Consider the following 13,880-nt stretch of genomic DNA (forward strand, 5'->3'; position numbering starts at 1 on the left):
GGAAAAGGAGGAGACCTCAACAGAACTGCATCAGCTTCTACACAGCTACTGTGACTCAGACCTGAAGCAAGTGGGGAAGTTGGTTCCAAGAATGAGGAACTGAAACATCAACCCCTGACAAAGGAAAGCTGGCTCACTCTTGCTGGAGTGGTTCGTGATGTAATGCTGACCAGACCAGCCAGCAACCATGCAGAGGAGACGGAGAAAGGTGTCATCAGCCGACGATGGATGAGGAAGCACACCGCGTCCTCCACTGCAGCCATCGAGAAGACATCCGGCAACAGAGGAACAAACACCAGCAGCTGACATCATCACACAGACGCAGACATGGTTAAAGACATCCTGCTGGACCCGGAGCTTGAAATTGGGCCAGCACAACCCACCAGTAAGAAACGACCGCAAGAGACATCTGAGAAGCCAGAACAACCGGAATGGACAATCTACACCGATGGATCCAGAAAGGGGTCCGACCAGTCGGCATACTGGGGATTTATTCTGAAGCAGGATGGCAGAGAGAAATGCCGTCAGAAAGGAAAAGCTCCCGGTAGTGCTCAAGCCGGAGAAGTAACGGCAGTACTGGAAGGATTGCTGGAGCTGGTGAAAAGGAAAATCAAGAGTGCCAGGTTAGTAACTGACAGTTACTACTGTGCTCAGGCCCTTAGAGAGGACTTGGCCATTTGGGAAGAAAATGGTTTCGAGACTGCAAAGGGCAAGCCCGTGGCACACAAAGATTTGTGGAAAAAGATTGCTGAGCTAAAAATGCAGTTGGAGATAGAAGTTGAGCATCAAAGAGCACACACGCATGAGGGAGCTCATTGGCGTGGGAATGATGAAGTGGACTGTTATGTCCAACAAAGGAAGATCGTCTTTGTCGGTACCGAGAAGTGGGACAGAACACCTAAGGACAGGTGGTCCTAGAGTAGCACGGGGAGCAGGTAGTACGGTGCGTGCATAAGGCCCTCGAATATGCAGGCGTGCTACACCCCCGTGAAGAACTGAGCAAGCAGGACTGCTGGATGTCCCTTCAGCCCATCCGATGCAGCTGTGTGACTTTGAGGTATGTGGTCGATACGCAGGGCACCCAGGGCAGCGGATGGAAGGTTTGTTCATCAAGAGCACAGTCCCATGGGGTTCAGTCTGCATGGACGTAGCAGAGCCAATGGGGACAACAGGAAAGAGAGGTGAGAAGTACCTCTTGGTGCTGATGGACACAGTGACAACTGCTAGAAGAGCAGGTCTTCCCCTGCAGAGGAACTCCGTTCACGTCACAGAAAGCAGGGAGGCGAAGACACTTCTCCTTTTTGCTTAGAGAAGGAAAAGGGAAGTTGCAGCTTGAAGTGTCACTGAAAACAGGGCAGAGAGTTTGGATTAAAGCTCAAGATCGGCCTGCATCTACGGTGATCAAGCTGAGATTCAACGCCCGAGATTTTGTAAAGTAAGTACTGAACTTCAACACAGTACTACTGATGAAGAAAGGGGTCCATGAGGAAGCAGTGCTCAAGCCAGTTCTTAGCTACAGCGAACCAGAACATTACAAGAAGATGGCCAGAGAATCAAGCACCATGCCATCCTACAGTAGACTGGTCACTATTACAGGAAGGTTGCCGTTCAAAGAACAACTTCAAGGCTTTGGACTGGGAGGGCCGTGAAGAAATTGGATTATGCTAAAGAAGAACTCCTGTCACAACCTGATGGATTAAAATGGAAAAGGATCATGATTACGGATAAAGCGTCATGATGCTTATGCTTTTTGCTTTGCTCTGCTGAACAGCCAGAATTTGATTTTTTTTTTTGAGGCCTTCTGTCTCAGCCCATCTTCCCTAAAGAACCATTCCACATCCTGAAGAACCGACAGTTCATCCAGCGAAGGTTCCTGTAGAAGAATCAGAGCGATCCAAGTTTTCTTCGACATTCATCACCTCATGGGGGAAATCAAAACTCCAAAGAGGGGGTGTCAAGAGAAGTGGAGTTTTGATGACTACACTGAGCCCTCTGTGAAAACTGAGGATGAAGAATCTGCATCTTCACATCCCAGACGAACTTCTTCTCTTTCTAGGGGATGAGGACGGCGAACTGCAGGAGGGTGATGGACTCCCAGCATGTGAAAGGTCTGACCTCGTGGAGGGGGTGTCAAGAAAATCCGAGCTCATCCCACTTCCCCATGCTAGAGATTTTAGTTTAACAGTAATAATAAAGTTATCTTTAAAATGAATCACTCAAGTGATATCAAGGCCCAACAGTAGACTTAAGTGTCAATAAAATAAATCTGGTTGTGTGTGTTGTTTTTGTCTCATGCAAACTTTGCTTTAATTCTACTTTTTTCTATCTAATCATAAGAAATCATAGTCAGTCAGAGAGAGTCATTAAACAGGAAAAGCAGGTTTCCTGGAAAAAGAGGAAGTTTCCAGCCTGCAGATTTATAAAAATAGCTGAGACTATTTTAAAGCATGAAAGTTTTAAAAAATTAAATCTAAACATTATTAGTAATTGGATAAGATTCAAAGTAAAATACTTATATGAATATTGGTTTACTTGTAATAATACACTTATATTTGTGGGAACTACAAGAAAAACAAGTAACTGTAACTTTAGTAGTAAATAATTAGAATCATGTATTATTCTTGGTTTCTTTTCAGAAAAACATCTGTAATAACTCACATTAAGATTATAATAAGAATAATTAATAAGTTATGGTTATAAAATCATAAATGAATGATAGATCAGAGAAGCTGAAGAAAATAAATGTGATATAAGTTATGGTTATAAAATTATAAATGAATGCTAAATCAGAGAAGCTAAAGAAAATAAATGTGATATAAATGTGATTTTGACATTAAACTTGAAATGGTGTAAAAAGGTGTAACTGCAATTAAACATCACTGATATGTTGGAGGTAGAGAGTAGGTGAAAGGTTGTGCAGGCAAGGGACACAGGAGGTTGAGCAACCCTGAGACATTGGCACAGACATCAGGAAATGTCTGTAAGACAGTGATGGATATGAGATCATCTGTCTAAGCAGACAGCAGGCGCACCAGGGGGGTGGATGAACCCTATATAAGGTGAGTGCAAAAGAGGAACCTTTTGTTGGATCCTCCGGGCAGCTTCGAGCCAAGATCGAGATGGACAAAGAACTCTGCAGCTGAAGAAGAGCCGGGGCCACGGAGCCGGAGACTGTCCTGCACATGGAGACCAACCCGTCTGGCCCACAACCTGTGGCTTCGAATCGCACTTCTCTCATCGGCTGGGTTCTGACCCCAAAGACAAAGATGAAGACAAAGACAAGGAAGAAGAACTGGTGCCTTTTTTCCTGCCAGCACCAAGTCCTGTGTGACCTCAGCATCCATGCGGAGAGGAAGCTCATCAGACCTGCGGAGATCCTGGCCTTCGCCGATCAACATCTTCCTCCTGCTGCCACACCTTCTTCATCATCAAGCCAGGTCTGGGGTTCGAAACGCCAAACTCCGTCCGTCTCTCTCAAAGGTTCCCTTTTTTAGTTCTCAGTGTCAGCAGTAGGGAAAGATAGACTAGATGATTGATTTTACTTATTTGATTATTTCTGCTACTGAATTAAGCTGTACTGACCCTTGCAAAAATGCCTTACTAATAAAATATTTAGCATAAAGAAAATCTAAAAGATGTTGTGGACATTCAGTTAATGAGTCACCTTAAAGTTCTTTGATGGTTGTAAAATAGCTGTGATGTTTGATTCTGGAGAGGAAGAGGTGGAAAATGTTTTTAGGTTGCTGGTAGCCCATATTTAAAACCTCATCCTTGGGACTCGACCGAGTCACTAAAACCTACCTGGTTCAATAACAAATGCAAGTTGCAAAATAGAGAACGAGCGACCGTTAACAGGTGTGCTCTGTGAAACTAGTTGGCTGTAGGCTGCTCAGTCTGGCTAATTCACAGGGGGAAGAAGGGTGGGACACCTGGATGTAGGCCGTCAGATAACCAGGCGAATCGTTTCTCGAAACCAGCTTAAACAGAGTTTACTTCGGTTCTGGACAGGGTAAATCCCAGCAGATTTAGGAAACTCAACGGACCCGTTAGACGGAGAGCTGGTAGCACATCTCCCCTCTCAGAAGAGGAAGTACGAGAGTGAGAGAGTAGAGACAGAAAGGAGGGGGGGGGGTGTTGCGCAACAACAATGCTCTTCTTCCACTCCAAACTGCCCATCCCAACGTTACAGCTGCAGAAGGAGAGTGGGTTCACCCATCGCTCTGCTGAGATGTATCAATGTCTAAAATATCTTTTCTGTTTTAGAAAAGAAAATAGGATGTTACCTGCTTTATTTTCTTTTGTTTTTTTGAGTGCTTTATTTTTATTTTATTTTTTTTAAAATTGTATTGTTTTTTATGTTGCATTTTTTATTTTTTGTTTAATGACTTTGTTTTCTAAAGATTGAATTTAAGAATCAAGAATCACATTTTTATATAACGGAGAATAAAAAAGTCACCCCTTTTAGTTTTACGGTTCAGGTAAATATGTGTCTAACTTTTGCTCTTTCCTTGTGTTTCTGTCTCCTCAGGTCCACATTCATCAGTCAGCATGTTGGTTAACTCCACCTCCAGTCTTGGTGATAATCTTGCATACTACTGCTCTGATTCAAAGAATATTTTAATCTTCATTGCTATGATGGCAACTAAATTTTTCCTCATCCTCCCTCTCTGCCTGTTCATCCTCTACTTGGGCTTTCAACAATGGCGCCAGCAGCGCTCCTTTAAAACAGCAAGTCACTCTGATATCTTCACCTACAATCTGTCTCTGATTGAACTATTTTGGGCTCCTGGATCCATATTCTACCTTTGTGGAATGCAAATGAATAATCTGGCAATTATGATTGTAGGAGTGAGTACTTTTACATCTACTTTCATGGGAGAAATTCTGTTTCATGTCCTAACTTGTGTGGAACGGTACATGGCTGTTGTTCACCCTGTCATCTACCGGACGTCCAGGAACGCCCGCGGGTTCAGGATAAGAAAAATTATCATCAGCTGTGTCTGGATGCTGTGCTTTGGACTTTTATTCCTGTATCCTGATGCATCAGGTGCTTACATAGCCTTAGCAGTAATATGTATTCTGGCTGTTGCCATCATGATCATAAGTTTCTGCAGCATCTCTGTTCTCTGCATTCTGATGCATCCAGGACCAGGAGAGGGTGGTGGAGAAAAATTCAGGGTCACCCAGTCAAAGCTGAGAGCTTTCAACACCATCACAGCCATACTGGGAGTGCTGGTGTTGTGGATTATTGGATTAATTGTTTTGAATGCACTGAGAAATTCATTACTGCTGAACAAAAATGCAACCTGTGTTATTATGGCGAGTATAGATTGGTTTAATCTGCCCATCTGTCTGATAGCTCCTCTGTTCTACCTCAACAAATCACAAAAACGGTTCTGTTGCTGGTAGAACAAGTCCAATCAAGTCTACTTGTATGGTACATTTCAAGTGCTATTCTCTGTAGTATATCCCAAAACCCAGCTTTATTGTACTCAGCAAGTGTGCTCAGTTTTGTGTGAACAAATGTCAATATATTCCCTTCATTACCACCAGTCTGTTGTCAGATGTGTTATTCGGGGTGGATCTCTAAACATTTGCACAGGTAAATAGTTGATAAACTCCTTACTGAACTTCGGTTTGCTGTACTTCATAGACGTGGTGCGGAGAGAAGCCTCAAAAACACAAAAACAACATGAAGTCACCAATTATGAAACAAATGATAAACATTACATTTTGTCATATATCATCACACAAACACATAAAAATAACATAATAAATAAAGGCAATGAAAACATGAGCAACAATTTTCTACAATTTTAAGAATTTGCTCAGAATCTTCTTTCTTTTCCTGTGATGTTCTGCTAATGGGAATGTTTTGCCACCTATTGGTTAGATATGGGTATTGCAAGTCTTTGTTCAAATTCATTCCTGTCTGGTCAGGTTTTAATTCTTCATAAAATCAAATTTCTTTTAATTAACCACCATATTCTATGCCAATTTTGACCTTTTGCTTCAATAGCTTTTCTAGCTTTTGTGTATATTATCTAACTTCAGTTTTAGTTTAGTTTTAAATGCAGTGACACATCTGATTATTTTAATAAACCACCTGTCATTGTGTTCAGATCGTTTGAATTTTGTCATGTGGTAAAGATTAATAAAATCTAAGAAGAATCTCATGGAAACGTGATAATAAAGTTTCATCGATCTAATAGTTTGAAGGAGAAATGGTGAAAATACAAATTTCTTTGTGCCATATCTGGTTTAATGGTGATATCATGCCGTTCTATTTATACACTTAAGGTGTTTTAAACAATGCAAAGCAGGAATCTGTACTGAGAGGTTTAAATTATGTTTGACATTTTAGACACACCTACCAGGAAATCCTGACTGGTCATGTGTGTGAAAACCAGTGACTGCTACAGTGTGAACTTCAGTAATAAACTGGAGACAAACGATGAACGCCGACTTTGGATGAATCCAAATCTAATTAAATTAACGGCTACATCAAAAAGGTGAGACTTGCTTAAATGATACATTTTTATTTTGTAGAAATTAAACAATGCATTGTAAAAGAAGGTAAAATATATTTTTGGCTTTTTGTAAATTTAATTTTTGTCCAGCTTTTAAATGTCTTGACCTGTAAAAAATAAGTTTGGAAACTTATAAACAAATTAAATCCTGATTAGAAAAATAAATGTACTTTATAAAATTTGACTTTCTTTCAATGTTTTTAAAGTTTTTCTGTAATTTTAAATATATATATACAGTATATATATAACTATGAAACTTGGTTAGGGTATGGTTACCTACCCTAACCTTACACATGTTTTTCTTTCTTTTGTGTTTTCTTACTTTGAATCAGCTGATGTAACGTTATGCTGTGGCAGCAGGTAATAAAGGCTACACTCTGTTAGTGTTTAAATAAATATTCTGCCTTTTGTACCTTCACTTTGACTGATTGCTGATGTTTTTCTGCCTGTTTGCAGCAGATATGTTCAATTCCACAAACAGTGACGTCCAGCTCTCCACATGTGATTTCATCGTTTTGGGGAACAGTGTGATCAAGGTCATCATCCTCCTTCCTCTCTGCACCTGCGTTCTCTACCTGGGCGTCAGGCGATGGCGGCAGCAGCGCTTTTTCCGGAGCCACTCCGACTTGTTCACGTTCCATCTTGCTGCCATGGAGCTCTTCTGGGTCTTTGGGTTCTTCTGCTTCATTTGTCACGAGTGTCCCGTATTTACATCATTAGGAAACTGTGCAATTCTTGTTGCTTCCTATGGAGAGATCTTCTTTCATGTTCTGACATGCGTGGAACGGTACCTGGCTGTAGTTCACCCCATCATCTACCATAAACTAAAAAGCGCTCGTGGATTCAGGATCAAAGTTCTCAGCATTGGTGGTGTGTGGCTGCTGTGCTTTGGACTCGTGCTTATAAATTTAGCCGTTCACTCTGAGTATAACTCTGTGCCTTTGCTGTGCATTTTGATCATCTCCATTCTTTCCACGTCTTTCTGTAGCGTCTATGCTCTGTGTGCTCTGATTCACCCAACGCCTGGCCTTGAAAAACGCGACCAAATTGACCCATCGAAGCGCAGAGCTTTTCACACCATTATTTGTCTGTGGAGCATACAGTGTTTGTGGTTTGTTTTCCTTCTGCTTCGGGTTATTGAGGGAAAATCACTTCTGTTTGCTTCCACCGCCCAATGTTTAGTAGATATGGCTTTGAATGGCTTTAATCTGTGTAGCAGTTTGGTATTACCACTGTTGTTTCTCCATAGAGAAGGAAAACTAGCATGCAACTTTAATGATCAACAGTAAGATGGCGTAACTGTTTTTACAGATTACAGATGTTTTTTTTTTCCTTTGGTCTTTTTGTCACACGCAAATAAATATTTTATTGGCTGACTTATATGCACACCAACATGATTTTATGTTGAAAATCCTACATATGCAAAAATATCTAAAAGACAAAAAAAAGTCCAGAATGACATGTTCAGCACTGCAGGAATAAATTGCTTTAGTTTGGTAAAATGTTGATGATTAAACTATTTAAAAGTTTGTTTGAAAACAAAATTCACTGCTGAATTAAAAAAAAAATACTAGAGGTTCAGTTTTTTGTTTGATTTTATATATTTACAGATCAAACTGTGAAAACATAATGTATCAGTTTGTTGTCAAAATTGTATAAATCACATCTGTATCAGCACAGTGAAACTTTATTGACTATGTATTAAAGGTTCTCTTATTAAAAGGTAGAAACACTGAATCAGTCATTCAGAGAATGATTGTCTTTGAGATGTTTTATTCAAGGGTCAAAGAAAAGAAGGCCGTTGAGATTCTCAGAGAAAAACCAGAATGGAGAAACAAGCACATAAATTTATAACCCCCAGTAACGTGCACAAATCACACTTCTCTGCAGAAACTTTCAATCAGCGTATATAAAAATACGATACAGTCTGGTTCATGTCTAGTTTCACATCTGTGACCTTTAACAACAACATTTCAAACAAAGTTCAGAATGACAAAGCAAGAGCTGTGTCTACATTCTTGCCACAAACATTTGCAAGAAATAGCAGCAAGTAATAACGTTGAAGAAAGTCCAATCGATTCACTTTTATTTCAGTCAGCTGTTTTTAAAATAGTAAAGTTTTAGTAAAGCGAGTTTTAGAGGTGACATTGATTTAACAGTTTGTTTCTGGTTCTGTTTGATTTATATTGAAAGTTTTTTTTTATTTTATTAAATAAATAATGTGAGTTGTTAGATAACATTTTTAAAAAATCATTATTTGATTTGCATCATGCAAAATGTTTCATGTGACAAACATTTTTACCACAGAGACACATCCAACAGAAACACAGAAACGTTTGGAGACGTTGGCTTGAAGCAGACAGGAAATAATACGGCTGACTCAGTAAAGTTCAGCCTTCTTAGTGATTACACAAACATTTTTCTAAATAAATTTTAAATTGTATTAATTATTATTACTTAAATGAGAAACTTGTAAAAATAATGTTTCATAAAACGTTAATGTTTGTCGTCACTGTTGTTTTCAAGTCAAAATCAGCGAAGGAACAGGAAAAAACACATCACACAGAAGACATGATGCTCATACTAAATCATGGATGAATCTGAAAACCAATAATCAAATCAATTGGTGATACAATGTAAAGTTCATCGACTGATGTAATTTTGAGTTAAGTGGCTGATTGGTGTTTTTGTTGTGTCGTCTTCACAACAATGTTCATGAACGCAGCACAGAGAAAATACATGTTCTAAATAAATGAGTGTGAGCTACAGGGTGAAACATAATGTCCTCATCTGGTCCTGTATTATTTTAGGAAACGGATATTTGCCTGGAGAAATTAACCGTGAAGCAATCAGAGACTGTGAATCTGTTTTGACTGTTAAAGACCCTGAAGTCCAGCTCCTATCTGGGTTTTAAAGACGCACCAGCGTTAAAACTGGAGCCCTGCAGGCATTCAGTTCCAGACAAACAGAGGAGAACAGCTCTGCACAGGTGAGTTAAATATATTTACCTGGTTTATGTCGCATCTTTGTGAGCACAGCATTTAAAAGGCATCTTTTATGTATGCTGTGGTTTGTTGTTACTCAAACTATTTTCACTTTTTCTTTATCTGATTTTTTATTCTTTTTTCATTTTTCTTTTCATTTATGTGTACAAACTAAAAATTCAGCATTATTTCAAAGTAAATCAAAAAATTATTTCATTAAAATAAAAAGAGGTCAGATCATATATTTCACCATCTAACTGACTAAATAATTATTCAGGCATAAAACAAGTCTGAAAATAAATTAAGTGAGAAGAAAAACAAGTTCAGACTGAATTGTGGTTTGCTGATGTTACATGTTATCTCACTTATTGTTCTAATTGTTAATGTCATCTACCAACATTTAAGTCTTTTTTTGTCAAAAATGTGAAATTATGAGACTAGAAATTATTTAATTTTTTTAGATAATGATTGAATTTAGATCTTAGTCAATCAAAGGTTAACTTTTTAACTCAAGGAACCGAAAAACATGATTTCTTCATAAACTATAAGTTGAAAAAGTTCACCTTTTTCTGTTTTTTTTGTCATTAGAAATGTCAGAATTTCTCATCTTTTGCTTTAATCGTGTCTTTCTTGCTGCTCCCTCAGGTATCTAAGTGAACAATTATGTCCCTCAAATCTTCTGCCATTGGAAATCTCAAACTTCACATTAACTTTGCTTCATCCAACGTCTCTGATCCGCATGTTTTTGGCAGATGCTATAATTTCACAGCTGTTAGCCACATGATATCATCCTTGTTCGCCACCAACGTCCTCCTCATCGGCCCGCTTTACTTCATCGTCCTTCATTTGGGCTTTCAACAGTGCAGAAAATGCTGTTCTCCGCCAACTGCACCATCAAGAAGACAGTCTGACCTCTTCACCTACAACATGGTCGCCATGGCACTGATTGAAGTCGTGGCGTGCGGCCTTGACGTAGCTGGTATGTACACCGCTATCTTTGAAGTAGCAGAAATTGGATTTTTTATCTTTTATGTGTGCTGGTATGTGAAGTTGTTCTTTCACACGCTGACCTGTATCGAGCGCTACCTGGCGGTTGTTCATCCTGTCACGTACCTGGGTCTGAAGAATGAGACTGGCAGCCGGATCCGCAGCACCGTCATCGGTTTCACTTGGCTGCTCTTGCTTGTCTGGGTGGTTTCAACTCATTTTATGGGTGATTTTCTCAATATGATGGTCTTTGTTTCTCACTTATCCTTCTCCTTCACAGTGATGTTTTTCTGCTGTGTTTCTGTCCTCTGGGCTCTGAAACGTCCACCTCCAGGCCAGGCAGCATGTGACAGGAAGCACACTGATCAAACCAAGAGGAGGGCTTTCTGCACCATCCTAACCATTGTGAGTACTGTTTTGTTGACCTTGGTGTGGGTTTTGGTCAGTAATGTTCTCTACGCTGTACCACTACTGCATCTTGAGGACAAATGTCTGATGGCAGCATTTGTTCCCTGGGTCAGTTTGCCATGCAATCTGGTGTTACCCATTCTGTATCTGCAGAGAGCAGGAAAACTACCTCGATGTACGCAAACGTTTCAATGAGTATTTTCTGATTGATTGACTAAACTTGAACATTACAGAGGTAAAGAACTTATAAAATATCCCCAAATGTAAGAGATGCTCCACCCAAGGAGGGATGAATTCAGCTTCTCCTAATCATCCAAGCAGCTCATATTATTTGCTGTACCTGAACCTAAAGATTGAATTATTTCCTCAGCTCGACATCAACCTTAACAGAGCTTCACCAATGACCTGATCATTAGATTCTGGTGTAATGAAGCTAAATAATATCTAAAAGTTGCTGGACACTGGTGATATAACCGTGAATCTTTAGACTCTTTTATACACGTCTAGAAAACTAGCAGCTGAAGGATATCAAGCGAAAACAGACAAGAAAGTAGAGAAAACTTTGAACTCATATTTTTTTATGAAGTCACAAAGGAAGATGTATTTATTTCAATAACCTTCATTTGCTATAAGCAGATAATCTGTCTAACAGATTGGTCTAGCTGACCAATCTGCACTAGATATGAGGATTAGATTAGCTAAAAGCTTATTTTCCATGGTGCAGAGTTGTACTTATTTGCTAAGATTATAATACACAGAACTGATTCAAGAAATTTCATAACTCAAATAATTCAAGAAGAAAATATACTTTTAATAATACTTCAAAAAACAATGCATTATTTGTCAATCAATTATGTTTAAGTGTCAAGTTGAAAGCAAGACACAGAAACTCCGACACCAAAATTGACTTTCAGTAAAAGTTGTTTGTGGTTCTATTTACTCCAAAATTAAAATTCATTCAGAAATGTGGTTTAGAAATGAGAAACCATTTGCACTGCAACTAAGAATTTTGTAAAATTGTAAGTCTCAGCCTACAAATAAACGCCGGAGTGAAACTGAATCAACCACCTGTGTTAAGAAGCCAGATTTGCTCCGTTGTCGGGTTGCGGTTGTTGTGGTTGCTTGTTTTTACTCAAATGTTTGGGTGTTGTTGGGTTCCTGGTGGGTTTTATGTTGTTTTTTTAGTTTGTTTTGGTTGCAAGAATATTGTATATAAGTTTCTCCAAAAAGAGTGATCAGTAAAGCAAAATGTAATTCTTCTGTACATTTATTTACTTGGAACCTGGTTTTAGAAATTGTCGAACCAACTTCATCTGTTTTCAGTTTACAAGATAGAAAGTCAGGGGATCAGCTAATTATGGAGCCAAGTGAAGAAACCATCAACTAAAGGCAAATGTGATGTTAGCAACAAACTGTAAAAATCTGTGTTTTTTGCTACTTTCTCAGCTCTGTTTTTGTGTTTGGCGGCCATATTGGATTTTGTTTGGACTTGGTGGAAATCCTCAGATTTTCCTGATCAGACGGTGAGACTTTCTTTTCCACTGAGTCTTTGTGACTCATATGGTCAGTAGTTAAGGCTTAAAGGCCGATTGTGAGATGTAAGTTTGATCTAAAATGTAGAAAAAGGCTTTATGCAAACTCTGAGCCACATATAAAAGTGTTTCTCTGTCCTATTAGAAATTGTGTTTTGTCTCCTGCCATGCTGAGGTAGTGGAACCTGAACTGACAGGTTAGCCATCATGTCCATGCCTGTGCCAGCTGTTGATGAATAATGCAAAACTAAAGTAATAAGTTGTTTTCCATAAGTGAAGTCACTTATGTTCATGCAAATGTAAAATAATTATCTATATTTCCATAATGTTTTTATTGTGTGTTTCAGCTGAATAAACAACATAAAAATGAAAGAATGACCCACTGATCTCTACATTTATTATATACTTATTATATTTATGTATTTGATATACAGAATGTTCTTCTTTTTATTAATGAGTTAGCTTCGACTCTCGAAATCCAATCAACTCCAGTTGTGCACGTCCTGAACAGATAATCAAACTAATTTAATATTTTATCTAATAACTTTAACAAGTTATTAGATAATAACTTGTTATCTAATAACTTTAACAAGTTATTAGATAAAATAACTTGAATAAACATTATAACTACTTAGCAGAAACAACAGATGTCAAGAGTTTGAGATAACTGCCAATGAGTCTTTAAGATCTCCACTGATGAACTTTGACCCAAGACGTTTTCCAGAGTGGATCATTGCAGGTCTTTCCAGAATGATGTGTTTAAGTCAAAAGGCAACATCTGAAACAGATTTAGGCCCAAAACATTTACTTTACGGTTGTTTTTCCACCTGATGGTCTGGTAGACTCGGTTTGATTTGGGACCAAAAGTACAACATTTGTTACATTTCACACTGCACTGTCAAATGATCCAAACTTATTGATCAACCTGTTCCCCTCCTCGCCTGTGGGGGCGCTGCACCAAGGACTACTGAAGTAAACAAGACCAAAGACTTTGAAGAAAACACTGAACGCAACTTCTTTCTTCTTGAAATCTAAAAATACATGGAGGGGCGTCAGATTTTAGCCGTGTAGGAATTCTCTTTTGTTTTTGGTAAAAGATCACCAACCATTTCTCCCGCTAGTTTACCCAGAATGCCCTGTGCTGCAGTCTCTGACCATTTTAATCCACATATGCATTCAAACCACACCAGGGTTCACTTTAATCGAATTGAGACCGAGGTCTTCAGTTGGACCAAAAGTGGTTTGTTTGGTCCGTATCCAGTTCTCCCCAAACAAAGCAGACTTTCAAGGCAAGCAAACTTTAGTTTGATTAATGCTGACTATAGAAGGCTGGTGTGAATGCATCATTAAAACACTCAAAGGAGAACCAGAGTGAGATTGAAATTATGGATTAAATGTTATTTCTTCATTTTTACAAAGCTGAATTTCACACATTTTTA

Source organism: Xiphophorus couchianus, chromosome 14 (assembly GCF_001444195.1).
Source record: "Xiphophorus couchianus chromosome 14, X_couchianus-1.0, whole genome shotgun sequence".
NCBI classification, from domain to species: Eukaryota; Metazoa; Chordata; class Actinopteri; order Cyprinodontiformes; family Poeciliidae; genus Xiphophorus; species Xiphophorus couchianus.